We start from the raw sequence: 16,626 nt of genomic DNA, 5'->3' as shown, positions 1-16,626 counted from the left end.
TATTTTGAAATCATAACATCGGATTTTACGAAATGACTATGAGATAGCTGATTCTTAGGAAATAATTTTAAATTTATTGTACAGACTAACCACTCTTATAAATTAGATGTAATTATAATAATTACACAATATCAATTATTGTATTAAAATAATTACAGCAATATGTAGATGTCTAACAATTGTTTAGGGTCAATATAATAAGTATAAAAGAATTAAAATATCAAGTGATCGTAATAACATAACCGATCAATCCATATTGTTATGTTTCTTTTTGCCACACACCTAGGCTAGACAAAAATAAGGAGTATAATCTAGAAATACAGAATGTAAACGATATAACCTGAAAAAGAAAAAAATACTGATGGCAGAGCATGAATAATTGAATAAAAAGCCAAATAAAGTTTTCCTGTTACTGTCAAGATTTTTCCAAAAAAAATGTGTTTTGTGAGTCTAGCTCTTTTCAAAATGAGAATATCTAGTCATTATTTACTTTGCTAGATACGTACGCTGGAGAAGCCGTTTGTTACTCTGTTATGTATTGTATATGTTGGGCGCAAGCTTATTCACAATGACATTCACTTTCAGTCAAAATGCAAACAAGTAACTATAATTATAAATTTATAGATACTATCAATCTTAAAAACATGGTATTTTACAAATTAAAAATAAAGTTATAAGCAGGCTTCGCCCTAGGGACACAGAGTAACCAGTATGAGGTTTAGAGTACACGGAGTATAAAAGACGTCATGACCTGTTTGCAGTCACCCGACTGCAACAGCACAGGTGGGTCCGTAATGTGCATTACCGTTGTGTGTAGGTCTATTATTGCTTGGCTGCGGTACGTGTAATAGGCTTCGGCGTAGGGACATCTGATTGAAGGTTACAACTCACGTTCATACTTTAATGGTAGACATTTATTGTCTGCACTAGGAATTTACTGTATACACTGCATCTGTACAGGGTGAAATATATGTTGTGCCGTACTGTGATGGACTGTTTACATGTTGAGACACGAAGTAACGGCGTGCTCCACTCCATCTCCACTCGACCAACACAACACTATCGTCCGTGCGTTCTGAACTTCATGCGTTTCTGTGCCCAGGACCGAAGCCTGGTTATAAGATAAGTACATTTCTATATATTTTTCTATATTTGTTGTCTACAAAATATTAATAGTTTATATTGTTTACACTTTGTATAATTATTATATTACATTTCATTCAAAAACTGAAATTTGAAATATTTTATTTCTTGTTTTAAACTTGTAACGGATGGACGCATACTATAAAATGTGTACCCAATAATGTTGAGATATGTATCAAAACGTATAAAGTTTTCTATATGTGAGGAAGATACTGGGAGTGAATATTTCGCCCATGTACCAATGCAACAATCGAGTGTAAGGATCTGAGTTTTAACCAATAAAAGCCAACAATCAACTGCAATTTTGTAGCATTCATCGCCTGCTCGAACGCATCCATGCATCCGATGGCTACTTATACTGCCTGCTCATTCAATGGTCAAACATGTAACATGAATAGAAAACAATTGTCGCAAGATGGCAGTTCCTACCGGTCAGTAAATTTGCTTGTGGTTATAGGTCCTATGCTTTATGTTTATAGTATGTGATTAAAATGTTACTTTGTTTCGCAAGTCTAATAGTTTCTTCTTCCTCTTCGTTAATCCATTATATTCTTTGCTCTTGAAAGAACAAGAAAACTGGAAAACTTTTTTCTGTGTGGAACTTAGTTATATTACCAAGTAGAGGTTTCACGAATTTATCCACAAGAGTTTCTGACACAATTTTCTGATGGTTATTATTCCTAACACATTTCAATATGTCACACTGGCACAAAATTGATAGAATAATTTTTTTTTTCATAGATTGGAGCAGAGATACGGATGAACACAGTCAGAGCCTTCTTCAGTTACAAGCCGGAGCCATACGTCGGCAACACTGTAATTAACTGTCAAGCGGAGGCCTACAATCCGTAACATGTGTTGGTGCTAATGCCGATTTTCAATATAAATTAATGTTACAATATAAGTATATGTCGATGGAATTATGTTCGCGTTCGTACCAAACGTTAATTTTTTATGTATTATAAAGTAAGTGCGTGTTGGCGATAAAAACAAGACAATAAATGAAAATATGGCTGCAGTCTTTAGCAATTTTTACGATTATTATTAATGACACAGTGATTGACAATTTTTCTAAATATTAAATATTGTATAAACTACATTTTTATAGTCTTACTTGTGGTTTGTGCTATATCAGAATTCTGGCCAAATTGTTGGGTCCCGCCTGCTATATCAATAAATTTGCGCCGTTGATTTTCAAGTTCATTGTAAACAGCTGTTTTGTGATCTCATAAATGTTACAGTTTTGTTGAACATTCGGAATCCCTGCTATATGTCAGAACTACTGTCTTCCTCCGACGAGTTTAGCGCTGGGACCTGAGGTATTCTTGCCATCGGTGCGGAGGGGTTGCAGGTAGATTCTTTTGTTGCTTACAGCCAAGCCGAGCCGAGCGGAGTGGGAAGTATTAATCGTCCAAAAATATGCAGTCTTCAGTTTGTAGTAGTGTGTGAATATTTCATATACATACTGTTTACCTAGGCTTATATGGTTTTGTTATTAATATATTAAATATATTGTTGCAATTTTTGCTCAAACATCTTCCTAATGTTAGCTATGTTAATATTATATGAATTACTCATATTAAATATTTCACCGTTACAAGTCATTTTTAAGTAAACGTGTTGTGGAAAAGTTTTTGGTGTTGTTCTATTGGAATTTTAGAATATGTGTGACTGGTATCGTGAAAAACAGATTCTTATAATGTCATGCGAAAATTATTTGTTGGTGATATCTTAAAATGCAAATCAAGTAATTTTACTTCTCAAGTGAGTTCAGCAGTACAGTATATTTAAATTGATTACTTTACAAATGTAATTCAATTCTACTAATCATTAAATGTTAGTATGATTCTTCTTTTCATTTATATTATTGTAGTTGTATTATGATTTTTCATTTTATTTATTTTATTTTATTTGTATTTCTGGTGGTGTGGCCTTAACTTCACCAGAATAAATAAATAAATAAAATGAATAAATAAAAGATAAATAAATAATAAATAAATAATATTTTCCACAATACTTTCCCTCTCTGAACACGTAAGTACGAATGGTTGTATCTCTACCTTGCCAAAAATACGTTAGAAAACTAATAGGCATACTGCTCTCGTAAATTGAGCGAATGTTTTCAGTATGATTGTACTTCCTTCCAGACTGCCGGTGTCACTGTTCCCTCCCACTCCATTACCGTGCTAGACTAGTCGGAACCGCATTCCTCTCAGCACTAAACTCCTCAGAGGATGACAGTACCTATAATTTGTAGATGCGTACACTCATTTTGTTGGTTTTCAAGATTTGTTTACTATTATTATTTTCTTTTGTAATACACTCAGGGACAAAAAACCGGACACTTTAATATTTGCTGGTATTTTGCAAAACATTATCTTCTCATACAATATTATTGTAGCCATCTGTTGTTATGGAGACGTGTATACATTGTTGATTGTTTTTGTTTTTTTTATTATCCAATTTAATAAACCCTATTTCACCCTGAGGTATATTAGGGTTATAGTTGGTATCAAAATACATATTTTATAAGCAATAAACAATAATACAATTATCATACAAAATTGTGGTCAAGGTTACAATTCACATGAATTATGTACAAGAATGCACCTTAACGAAAGACTGGATCGTTTCATAAAGCCTCAAGGCATGTCTCTATATTTATATCTAATGGTTATAGGAAGAAATATATATATATTAAAACATGTTATTTTAGAGGCAATAAATAGCTATACTAAGAGATGGCTTAAAATTTACGAATTAAATACATTATTTAGTAGGCCTAACAACAATTGGCAATAATCAGGTATTACAAGAAATGGCTCAAAATTAAAAATCAAATGCCTAATTAAAATGAAAATTAAAACTAATAGTACAATATTATAGTATGCGAAATTGAAGACTTACAGTTTCATTATAGTTGATTAGAACTAATACGATTTTTTTCTACCGGAATAATTTAACATTTTACAGTTTCACGAATATTCTATTCAAGAAGGACATGAAATACTTATATGATTTGGAGTTGGTAAGTATATTGGTTAACGGTTTGGTAGATGTATAATTTAGAGTGTTCAGTGTTTTTTGTTTTATAAACAAGCCATTACAACCAAATATTCCAATTTTGCTTTCGGAGTCTCAGCTATAACAATTTTGTCTCAACCATTTTGTGCTTCATTATCGTTATCATTCGTTATTTCTTTATTTTTACATTTTCTGAGTTTAAGTGGGGTTGTAACATTTGTCTTAAAACAAGATGCGACCTGCAGATGTGGCTCGAGCTGTAGCCCTTTACGATGATGGACGCAGTGTACGTTACATTGCAAATGTTATGAATATGGCTAGAAGCTCAACCCATTATGCCATAAAACGGTATAGAGATACCCTAGAATATACCAGAAGACCAGGTTCGGGTCGTCCAAGAGCTACAAATCCAAATGAAGACAGGTATATGGTGTTGAGAGTTCTTAGGGAGCGCAACCTGCCAGCTACTAGTGTAGCCCAGCAATTTGCTAACATGCATGGACGCCCAATTTCGGCCAAAACAGTTAGAAGGAGGTTGAAAGCAAGTGGACTGATATCAAGTAGAGCTGCAACTGGTCCCAGACTTCTCAGGATGCATCGAGTTGAACGACTGCGTCTTGCAAATGATCACAGGGATTGGAGAAATGGACAGTGGAGCTGTGTTCTGTTCACCGATGAGTCCCGTTTCAATCTGTGCTCACCTGATGGACGTGAAAGAGTTTGGAGAAGGAGGGGAGAACGATTTTCACAGTGTTGCATTTCCGAAAATGTGCCGTATGGAGATGGTGGAATGATGGTTTGGGCAGGAGTGTGTACGGATGCTCGTACAGAGTTGGTTTTTGTTGAAAATGGAAGACTAACAGCTGATAGGTGTATAAATGAATGTTTTGCTGATATGTTGTGCCATTTGGCCAATTTGTAGGCGATAATTTTGTTTTAATGCATGATAATGCACGGCCGCATATTGCCCATGCGGTCGGAGATTATCTCCAAGAAGTGGGAATCCATGTTCTTCCGTGACCAGCAAGGAGTCCAGACATGAACCCAATTGAACACGTGTGGGACATGCTGGGACGGCGTGTTAGGAATAGACGACCGAGACCAGAATCGTTACAAGAGTTGAGGCGAGCACTTGGCGAAGAATGGGAACTTATTCCTCAAGAAGACATTGCTAACCAAATTGAGAGCATGCCAAGACGTATGGATGCAGTTATTCAAGCCAGAGGGGGTAATACCCGTTACTAAAAAGAGTTTTTAATGTTTAAGGCACCATAAAATGAAAAAAACAGTTAGACCAATCGATGCCATAGTTATACGCCCTTTGTAATTTTTTGTAAATTTTCCCATCAGAGATTTTTTTTCAAATGTTGTAGTATAAGGTGCTAAATGAAACATTATTTTGTTTAAATGGGTTTTGTTTCATTTTGAAATAATTGGCAACAAAATACAAGCAAATATAGAAGTGTCCGGTTTTTTTGTTTTTTTTTTTTGTCCCTGAGTGTAAATTAGTTATAAACATGTTTCTTTCCACTTCGTATTTACAGGATTTAAAGTTCACTGAGTTTATGCTAATTGGCACATACTTAATAGGTAACGATATGTTTTGTTACGTATTATGTTGAAGGTATGTTTCTTCATTTTTTCAAAGATCTTTATACTTGGCATTGGCCTATTTAAAATCATATTTTAAAAAAATTATAACAAATAATTTAGGATAACATTATTGTTATGGTGACTGGCAAGGTTCAAACTAAAACTGGCTTCCTGGGCATCTGAAATATTTATAGAAAAGCACGACATGAAATTAAAATGTACAATGTTAATTTACTAGCCACAAAATTGTTAATTAATTGGAATAGGTATTGCGAAAGTACGTCGTTATTTTATTTATTTTTGGTACAAGTAACATTTCTTTAAGTATTTATTTATTATCCCTTGTACCATCAATAAAAAACACGTATGCTTTTAATTTTTTGAAGTTATAAGTGGCTGTATGCAAGTACTTACGCGGTATTCTGAAACTCAAACAAAATACAATTTCGGATTCCGTAATAAATTACGTAATTCAATACACTGAATCTTGATCATATGAACTTAGTTTTGTATCAATTAATATCGAAAATGTACATGTGACAATAAATCAAAGCACTAAAACGTCAAACGTCATGCCTTTATTTCGCCTCCTCCCGCCTCCACTCAGCGTTGCCAAACTTACCCATGCTTCGGCTTGTAAGTGACGATGGCTCTGACACAGTATGGTGCTTCCACCTACCATTTCAGCGAAAACATTGTTAGAATTGTTTTATGAGAAGACAATATATCAGATGCGTTCAAGCAGGCGGTGGTTTATCTTGTCGCACCTGATGTTCAGATGTTAAGTATTTTCATTGTTTCCTTAATAATACAGTGGGCTGTGATATTTCGTGATGTAAGCATGAAATATCTTAATTTAATGTTTCCGTATAGTAATAATAGGTACTCCTTTTCATTAATGTTATTATTTATTATTATTCGCGAAATAGTATTATTCAAATATCACGCTTCCCACGCGAGTTCTTATCTCTTTGGATAAATCATCGCGTTACGAGCTCACGAATTATCGACAAGGGGAGAACTTTTGTGATACTACGTATGATAACAATTATCTGCTTTTTTGTTCATAAATAGGACCGTTTTAGTTCATATAAAAAAACAATTTAGTTTTTCATTTGTAGTAATATAACCTATAATACTAATATCATAATATGTAGTAAATACCACAAAAACACAATATTTTATGCTAAAGATTTCTCGTAAACAAAACTTTATATTTATATTGTACTTACAGACGTCAAACTTCGATTCTCGTATTCTCTAGCGACATAATAATTTTCAACAATTTTTAAAATTTTAAACCAAAATTATTCAGTTCATATTTCAATATTTAATACAACTTTACAAAAATTTAAAGCCAAAACATTTCAAAACAACTTAACAAATGAAGTCAGTCAATTGTTTTTTTTTCTTGGTCGCAGATACGAGAGTATAACTTTTTTAATCTTTCAAGAACTGAGCATCTAACGTCGTTACATTTCAAATAGGTCTAATTTGAAAAGGCCACTAGCGGAATCGGGTAGTCAGTAGGACTCGTGATTCGAAGCAGCACTCAGACGTGGGTTCGAAACCGGTTTGAGTGATTATCTGGTTCGAGTTTTCCTGAGGTTTCCTCCGACTATAAGATGAAAGATAATACTACGGCGAATCCTGGGAATTATCTCGCCAAAATACCATACCAATTTAATCGACGTTAGAAAATCATGCAGTTGATACAGCGTCATTAAAATCCAATAAACTGCTTAAGTTAATAAATAATGAGCTCACAAAGTAAGGTGCATAACTAACGCAAACTGATAACATTGATGGTTCAGAATCCGACACGTAATACTGTTAATGTGCTAAATCATTTTGCATTCTGTACCTCGCGAAAACAAATAACACACGTTATTTCGTAGACATAAAAATGTCTACGAAATAACTCTCAATTAAATTCAAAATAATTGACTTCTACCAAATTGTTGGACTGGACATACTATTGCCGCTAATCTGGCCTATCGTCCTTGGCCTTTCAAGTCACCAGACTTGACATCATATGACTTCTTTCCTTAAGGGAATGTGAAGGATGTAGTTTACATATCACCCCTAACCCCAAGACCTTGAAGAAGTAAGACATCGGATTACTGCATAATTAAACAGAGATATGTTGCAGAGAAGTAGAAGTATCTGACAGTCGTATTGATACATGCCGCGTAAAAAGAGGTTCTCATATAGAATGATATTAATATGTCAATAAAAACTTCGATAATTTCTTAAACAAAATATATGCACAATGTTATTGTATCCTTAATGCTACTTGATAATAATAATCATGTGAAAGTGTTATCTTAATCTCAAAACACGGTGTATGTCTCATCTACATAAGTTTGATCCTGATGTAAATAAACAGAAGGAGCAATCTTCCGTTTTCCGTCATCTGGTCCGTCTAGTACTCTACTGCGTAGACCAAGTTCGACATCACAAGTTACTAGGGTACAAACTAAAACTATTTATCCTAAAAGAGATTATGTTATATAGGCCTACCCGTATATTATACAACAGAGACCGGATTTTAAAGGGAAAATTTTTCATCAGAAAATAACAAAAAAAAGAAAAGGAAAAGTTATAGCCAAATAAGAACTTGAAAAAGGACTCTCTTACTCCCCAAAACACACTTCAGCACATTCATGGATATACATGGCACACACAATCTTACATTTATTTATTCTGGTTCATGTTAACACTTTGTTTAAAAAAAAAACTTAAAATTTTAAACGACACGTTAAAAGTGTTAAAATTTAAAAATATATATATATTATCAACAATAATCATGACTACAATAATATAGAAACAGATATGGAAATTCTACACATCACACCAAAAAGTCCAAGTTACAGTAAACATCTTAGAACAAACATACAATAACATGCCCACAACATATACTTAATACACAATTACAGTTCAGTACCCACACATATATTATTATTTAATATCATGATACAAAGCACACAAACAATCACCCCCCCCACCATAGGAGCAACACACTCCCACCCCTACAACTGACGAATGCAAATGGCAAAATGCAAGATCAACAGGAATAACAGTAGCTCGTAAGACACTGAAGATGATGCAACACCGGCGTCGAAACGGGCCGTCTGTCTAAAGTACATAACCTTTTTTTAAAGTTATAACACTTTTAACGTGTGGGTTAAAAATTTTAAGTTTTCTTATATTTATCTCTTCACAACATAACGAAAGTGTTGCATTTGATATAGTCAAAAAAGAACTTCAAAAAGGACTATATTACTCCCTCAAAAGGGTGCTATTTTAATTGAAAACACACTTCAGCACATCTATGGATACACATAGCACACACAAGCGTATCTTTATCGATTCACAACATAAGGAAAGTGTTGTATTTGATCACATTCAACATTTCAATATGTTTCAATATGATTTTGCCTCTTTGAATGCACAATGTCTTTATAAACAGAAAATGACCGCTCAGCATCAACTGACACCAGAGGTGAAAATTTCCTTTTTATCCTGAACTCTAAACTTTATTAGTTTTTCAATGTCTCGAATCAGAAGAAGAACGATATTTATTTTCGCTTGCTCAGGAAGTTATTCCTATCGGAAAAAAATATAGAAAAATCATCTAAATGTTTGCGATATTCTGTCAAAAAAGGACCAAAATAATATAAGTTTTTAAAAAGGAGAAAAAGGGAATATGGACTAAAAAAAAGGGGGAAAAAAGGGAAGTCAAAACCACATAATTTGGTCGGTGGAAGATAGTTTTGAACATCGTAATTAATTATGTTATGTTTCGTGTTGAAATAAAAAGGGGATTCCCTTTAAAATCCGGTCTCTACTTATAATATTAAAATTTCCCTTTTCCCAATATGTACAAAAATTACCATTAACAAAATGATTCCGATATTTCATAAAGTACTGGGTAGTTCAAAAAATTTTCAAACTGAAATTAACTTAAAAACCGTGAAACTAACGAGAATTGATACAGAAAGCGTTATGTTGAAATAAATGTTTTGGCAACGTCCACACAACACCTTTCACTTTTTCAATGAAACTTTCTAGATGGGATATGAGTCGTACATTTCTATGACGGACACTTTAAGAGTCCTTTGCGTGTTGTTGCCACAGAATTGTGAACGTTGTTGTATTAACGCATCAATTAAGTTGTTGATGTTTGCGAGTTCCAACGATTTACGCAAATTAATGCATAAATTATTGGAAGTGGGGTAGTGCGTCTTGTGAGTAGTGTTGTGACGTCATACAGTAGAAACCAATTAGTGAAATTATATTGCTGAGAAGCTCTTCACCAGAAAAATATGCCAAAATCAGGGACTGAACAAACGAGACTGTGACAGAAGGGAAGAAAGCAGATGAACCGCCGAAATTTGAGCCGAAGACTAAACAATAAACTGGAACGAGTGCAAGAATTCAGCTAAACGAGGAAAAAGGCGTTTTCTAACATCTCTTTTGTAGGTCAGTTACAAAGTGTCAAAAATTTAATGAATATTCCTACACAGTCAACTAACAACGAACAATCAACGAGTGCAATGCTTGATCATCTTGTTGTCAGTAATTCGGATTTACATCGTAGTTCACAATATAAAGACTTAAAATAAATCAAATAAAATTCTCACAAAATATTTGAAAATCAGTTTATGAACAATATTTCTTTTTGTGTGTTTAATTTTTCATATCTCATTTTAGGGAAAATAAATCAATATTTTCATTTTTAAATTCTGAAGAGTATAAGGTATAAAGTCCACTGTTGTGGCTGAGGGGTTAGTGAGTCTAACTCCGAACTCAGCGGGCCCGGGTTCGATCGCCGGTCGGGACGAGTTGCCTTGGTGAGGTTTCTTCGGGGTTTTTCCCTCACTCCTATGGATGAATATCAGGTAACTCTATCAGGCGATTGGAATCCCACTCATCTTCGCTACTTCCTTTCCTCCCCTATTATTCATTCATTCATTCATCATCCCGTTATTTCTTCTGGTTTTGAGATCGCTCTACAGGCGGCCCTCCGAAGCTGCTGGCTCTCTCGACCGGTCTCCGTGGATTGTATTCATGCGATGACGGATAGCTTCTGCAACGGAACCTTGGGCAGAATTTCTCGGGGGAGGGCATCCGCCTCGGGCCGATAAGGGAGCTTGGAGGGGTTTCCGAAACAGGAGTGGTACACGGACTCTGTTGGCTGTAGGGACCGGTCGTTAAGGGGGTCAAGTGGTTAGTTAGGTCGGTGCGCGTAGAGGATCGGTGGGCACGCAACTCATCCCGTATAGAGGGGTGTATAATAGACTTCAGGTCGTAGTGCGTGGAATGTTCCCTCCCTCCCTCCTAACAAGAAAGTAAAAAAATCAGGCATAAGAGTGTTAAACTTAACCCTAATTTATCGCCTCTCATTGCACGAATATTTAAAAAAATTACTACACATTTACAGCTTAACAAATTTCACTTCTGCCACGCATAAGTTACATACCCATATTTTATTTTTTGATGAACGTTGCCAACTTCTTACTCATTGCAAGGACGCGAGATTAAGCTTATCTTCCAGACATTTTCTCCCAGTCCCACTCTTGTGTTGTCTTATCTCGTCTTCAACTTTTTATTATTGTAGGTCTACTTTTCACTACAAACACATCCTCTTATCAGACTGCATTCTCCTTCCAACGATTCACATAGACTTAAACATTCATTTTAAAGTCAGAAAGTGTATGTACTCAAAACGATATGGAATAAAAGGAAAAATACATGTAGTTAATGTTTAATGATATGGTCTCCACAATTTTACAATTTTAAGCATGTTACACCGTTGCTATCATGATCGCTACATTTGAGCCTACTAGCAAACGGAAATAATACAAGTTCTAGGTCTATAAGAAAAACACAGCATTTGTTTCAATTCTCTATAATAGCCCTTTACGCTATTGTGAAATTTCCACAAATATCACCGGGAATTGAAACCTATTCCACAATCTGAATTATTCACACTCCATTAACTTCATTTGCGTTTTCGTGTGAGTTTCAAAATAAAGGGGAGAAATTTTACCGAAATGTTTCCTGAGGAAAGGGCTATCTCAGTGACTCAATTCGTCCATGTATTCAGAGAATAATGTAATTCAATCTTCTCTAAGTTACATTCTCACCACACTAGGTCTACATCTAGTGGAATATATTGAACGCACCATAAGTAACACTTGAATTAAATTGAATTGAATTCAACGGAGGGGGGCACTATGGCCCAGTACTGCGACCTATTGAGGTACAGTGGAACTCCACAAATAGTCCGTGTGCGAGACGAGGTACGAACGCTGTCTTTCTACGGAGTACTGAGGACATTGGTAAACATAAGGGCTGTACAATGTTTTTTATGGCGTGCGGACCGAAACATAAATACTTAATGTACATAATTTTAAATAATATATTGTAGTATATGCAAAATATATAACAAAACAACTTCGTAATTAAGTATAGTATACGTAATACATTTGAAACATAAAACAAACTTCTGGAGGAAAAACTCTCTAAATGTATCTATATACAGGACTTTCATTTCAAAACATCCCACTCTAAATAACTAGTTAGGTATTTAAATTGAATTCAATTTAAACAAAAAAAAACACGTAAATTTAGATATTGAAGGGGAAGTCTTAAACTAGGCTTAATTTCATTTTAGATTTTACCTCCCACCTCAGCCACTCCCACTTTGAAATTTCGAATGGCACCCCTATATTTTTATACTTTAATATGAAAGAGCATTCAATTATTTATACACCTCATTCATTTGTTTTCGCATCTTTTTTATCGTCGCCTGGCAACCTGGAGTATTGTTATTGTTGGTTAGAGCTGAAGAGAATAGAGCTACAAAACTTATTGAGCATTCATGTGATAGTTGTGTTTGTGTATTAAATTATTTTAAAATGGTGTTTACCCTTCAAGAGAGAACATAAATCATCCTTATTGATTAAATTGAGGAAATTACACAAAATAAGCTGTGGTTTCGTGCTACAATAATTAACTGATAATAACACCACTTCTTATAATCACTACAGAATCTCGTATTTAGATGAATTTTGTTTTATCCCATGCACTGCTCTGATCGAAATGTCAAATTCTTGAGCGATCACTCTGATTTATTTTAAACCGTTCCAATATTGGCAACTTCTGCTTCAACATAAGTACACAATTTTTTGTTTCCTGCCATGCTACCAACGTGTACGAGTATATGCACACTACTGCACTGGTTCAAATGGTTAGTCCACACCTGTGGAGTAACGGTCAGCGCGTCTGGCCGCGAAACCAGGTGGCCCGGGTTCGAATCCCGGTCGGGGCAAGTTATCTGGTTGAGGTTTTTTCCGGGGTTTTCCCTCAACCCAATACGAGCAAATGCTGAGTAACTTTCGGTGCTGGACCCCGGACTCATTTCACCGGCATTATCACCTTCATATCATTCAGACGCTAAATAACCTAGATGTTGATACAGCGTCGTAAAATAACCCAAGAAAATAAACCAACTGGTTAGCCCTGTGCAGCGCGGGACAGGGTGCGTTGACTTACTTTGTATCGTGAAGTATACGAGAGTGAGCGTCTATTTGTGGAGTTGCACTGTATATTGCGCTAACCCTCTGGTGACGCATTCCCAAACCCACACCAGCTGACCTCATTAAGGTTCTTTGTATACCGAGGTTTCGAGCAGGCAACCCCTAGGCCAGCACCCTCCATGCGTCGCCAGCCGGCGAGGGAGGAATGCTAGGGAATGATAACGAAATGGAGAAATGGTGACGGAATGATGTAAATGCCTAATTTGGGGAAAAACGGGAGAACCCCGGGAAATACCCCAACTGCGACCTTGTCCGCCACAGTGTCACTATGAATTTTTTCAATGAAAAAGTCCCAGACCTGACCGGGAATCCAACCCGGACCGTCTGCGTGACAGTCTGAAGGTCTGACCATTCAGACACCGCAGAGAGTATAAGTGACACTTTGTATTACTTACTGGCTTTTAAGGAACCCGGCGGTTCATTGCCGCCCTCACTTGTCCGGATCGGTCCCTATCCTGTGCAAGATTAATCCACTCTCTATCATCATATCCCACAACCCTCAAATACATTTTAATATTATCCTCCCATCTATGTATCGGCCTTCCCAAATTTTTTTCCCTCCGGCCTCCCAACCAACACTCTATATGCACTTCTGGATTCGCCCATACGTGCTACATGCTTTTCCCATCTCAAACGTCTGGATTTAATGTTCCTAATTATGTCAGGTGAAGAATACAATGCGCGCAGTTCTACGTTGTGCAACTTTCTCAATTCTCCTGTAACTTCATCCCTCTTAGCCCCAAATGATTTCAAACGCAATTAATCTCTGTTCCTCTCTCAAAGTGAGAGTCCAAGTTTCACAACCATATAGAACAGTGGTCGTCAGCACTCGCTGAAATGGGTAAAGGGTAAGCGGAACCGTACCGTGTACCCCGTCGTGCAGTAGGAAGAGGTAGAGAGCATACCTGCTAGCAGCTACGAATTCACCATAGTGCAGTGTGTTCTCCGTGGGTAAGAGACGCTAGCCTCAGGGTTCTCTGTGCTGATGACCGCTGATATATAACAACCGGTATTATAACTGTTTTATAAATTCTGCTTTAAGATTTTTTGACGGCAGACTAGATGATAAAATCTTCTCAACCGAATAATAACAGGGATTTCCCTTATTTATTCTGCGTTTCATTTTCTCCCGAGTATCATTTATATTTATTACTGTTGCTCCAAGATATTTGAATTTTTCCACCTCTTCAAAGGATAAATTTCCAATTTCTATATTTCCATATCATACAATATTCTGGTCATGACACATAATCATATACTTTGTCATTTCGGGGTTTACTTCCAAACCTATCGCTTTACTTGCTTCTAGTAAAATTCCCGTGTTTTTCTAACCATTTGTTGATTTTCTTCTAACATATTTATGTCATTTGCATGGACAAAAGATGATGCAACCCGTTCAAATCTAAACCCTCTCTGTTATTCTGAACTTTCGTAATGGCGTATTCTAGAGCAGTAGTATTCAATCTTTTTTGCTAGCGTACACCTAAAATATATTTTTATCCTGAAACTGCGTTGCAATTATATAATAATTAACAGAAGACTACATATTGTGGTGTTGAACATCACTGTCTATTCTCTTTGTTTCTTCCAACATCCTATCCAACATACGTAGTTTATATTAATTCTTGCTAGATGAAGTTTGTAAAGGTTTGTTCATTTTAACAGTAGAGGGCATTTTCTTAGGTATTATCAATGGATGATGGAGTGATCTGTTCAAAGGGCGGCTGCCTCGCAGCACAGAGCCAAGAGTTGGCTAGGAAACCTGATACTGCATACAGAGGCTTGGAGCTGTAAGCATAGGATAGGATATACAGCTGGCAGCAGGGAACCTGGTTTGGAGCCGGAAGGATTCAATATGGTTTGCAGCTACGGAGTCTACTCTGCGAATTGTCGGTGTCCACGCCTGGGCTTAACGAGAACTAATTACATCTCCACCCCGGATTGTTTCTACTCATTGGGAGCGAATTAACAAAACTACAGTATATTGGTCTGAAGTGACAACACTATTTCCTAAACATAATAATTACCCCTTCTCAAATTTCAGTTTATTCAGGTACAGTACAGAAGACAGTGATATTATGAAATTCATGACCGTAAAAATGCTGCTTGAATACATCATATAGGCCTAGACTAAGTAGCAAAATTTGGTTTGTTATATTGAATTATTTCAACATTACAATTCCTTGAATAATTTTGATGGAAAAATTATTCAAATCAACTTTACAGGGAGTTATACCTGAAAGCTTGATTTGCATTACAATTCCTTGTTTGTTAAAATGTGTATATGATAATGTTATGCAATTGATGTTCTTTTTTTGTGTTTTTGGAAAATATGATGTCAATTTTAATTATATAATTAATCCCCCCGATGGCGTCTCCACCTTAACGTGGTGGTGGGGGGGGTTGAGTGGTTCTACGATCTCGAGAGCTAAGCCGGCGGTAGCGTAGCTACTGCCACTACTGCCAGGGTCTCTCTTGCCGGACAGGATGAGAGTGAGAACACAGACCATGAGAGACACCCTGGTCCTCCAGGTTGGGGATTTGACCGTGGGACTGACGATTCCACCTCAGTAAAAATTTAATCGTTACGAAACAAATACAGCAGCCTCGGAATGGTGGACTTAAAGGACTACAACCCCTGCATACTAAACGGAAAAACGATTTAAGGATAGCGACTTGGAATGTACAGACGACATCAGGCAATCGAAAAAGTAGACCAGAAAGGGCACTATATTCCTCAAGTTAAGCCAAATATGTGCATACGCAGATGATATTACCATTATCACTAGGAACCTGGTAACTCTTAAACGATTACCTAACAAGAGATGGCTGGATGGAGTCATCAAGGATCTAGATATAATGGGAGTGAAGGGTTGGAGAAAGAAGACTGAAGATAGGACAGAATTGAGGACTGTTGTACGAGCGGCCAAAACCTACCCAGGGTTGTAGTGCCAGATGATGATGATGATGATGATGATGATAATGATGATGATGATGATGATGATGAATATAATTAATTGTAACTAAAACCTTGTGCATCCCTCGTGTTTATTGTACGGCTCGACCTCCCCCACATGTTACTTGCACTTTGTTTACGTTTTCACTGTGCCTAAACGAGGCATTCTACTGTACACGTAAACACTGTGACAAACAACCTCGACACTAACGTCAGACAACTGTTCACTATGCTGCGCACAGTACTCTGCTGGCTTAGGTTCGGTTCCTACAGCGCGCAACGGGACGGCTGAGAGGTCATTTT

The 16,626-nt window shown here is 36.3% G+C and overlaps 1 protein-coding gene across 3 annotated transcripts in view; it reads right to left on the bottom strand.

Annotated features, from left to right (window-relative positions):
• CDase (neutral ceramidase) overlaps positions 1-16,626 on the bottom strand; it is a 440,785-nt gene that overhangs the window by 270,104 nt on the left and 154,055 nt on the right. The window lies entirely within an intron of this gene.

This window comes from Periplaneta americana, chromosome 16 (assembly GCF_040183065.1).
Source record: "Periplaneta americana isolate PAMFEO1 chromosome 16, P.americana_PAMFEO1_priV1, whole genome shotgun sequence".
NCBI classification, from domain to species: domain Eukaryota; kingdom Metazoa; phylum Arthropoda; class Insecta; order Blattodea; family Blattidae; genus Periplaneta; species Periplaneta americana.
The sequence above is the reverse complement of the archived record's forward strand: the minus strand, read 5'-3'. Positions and strand labels throughout refer to the sequence as shown.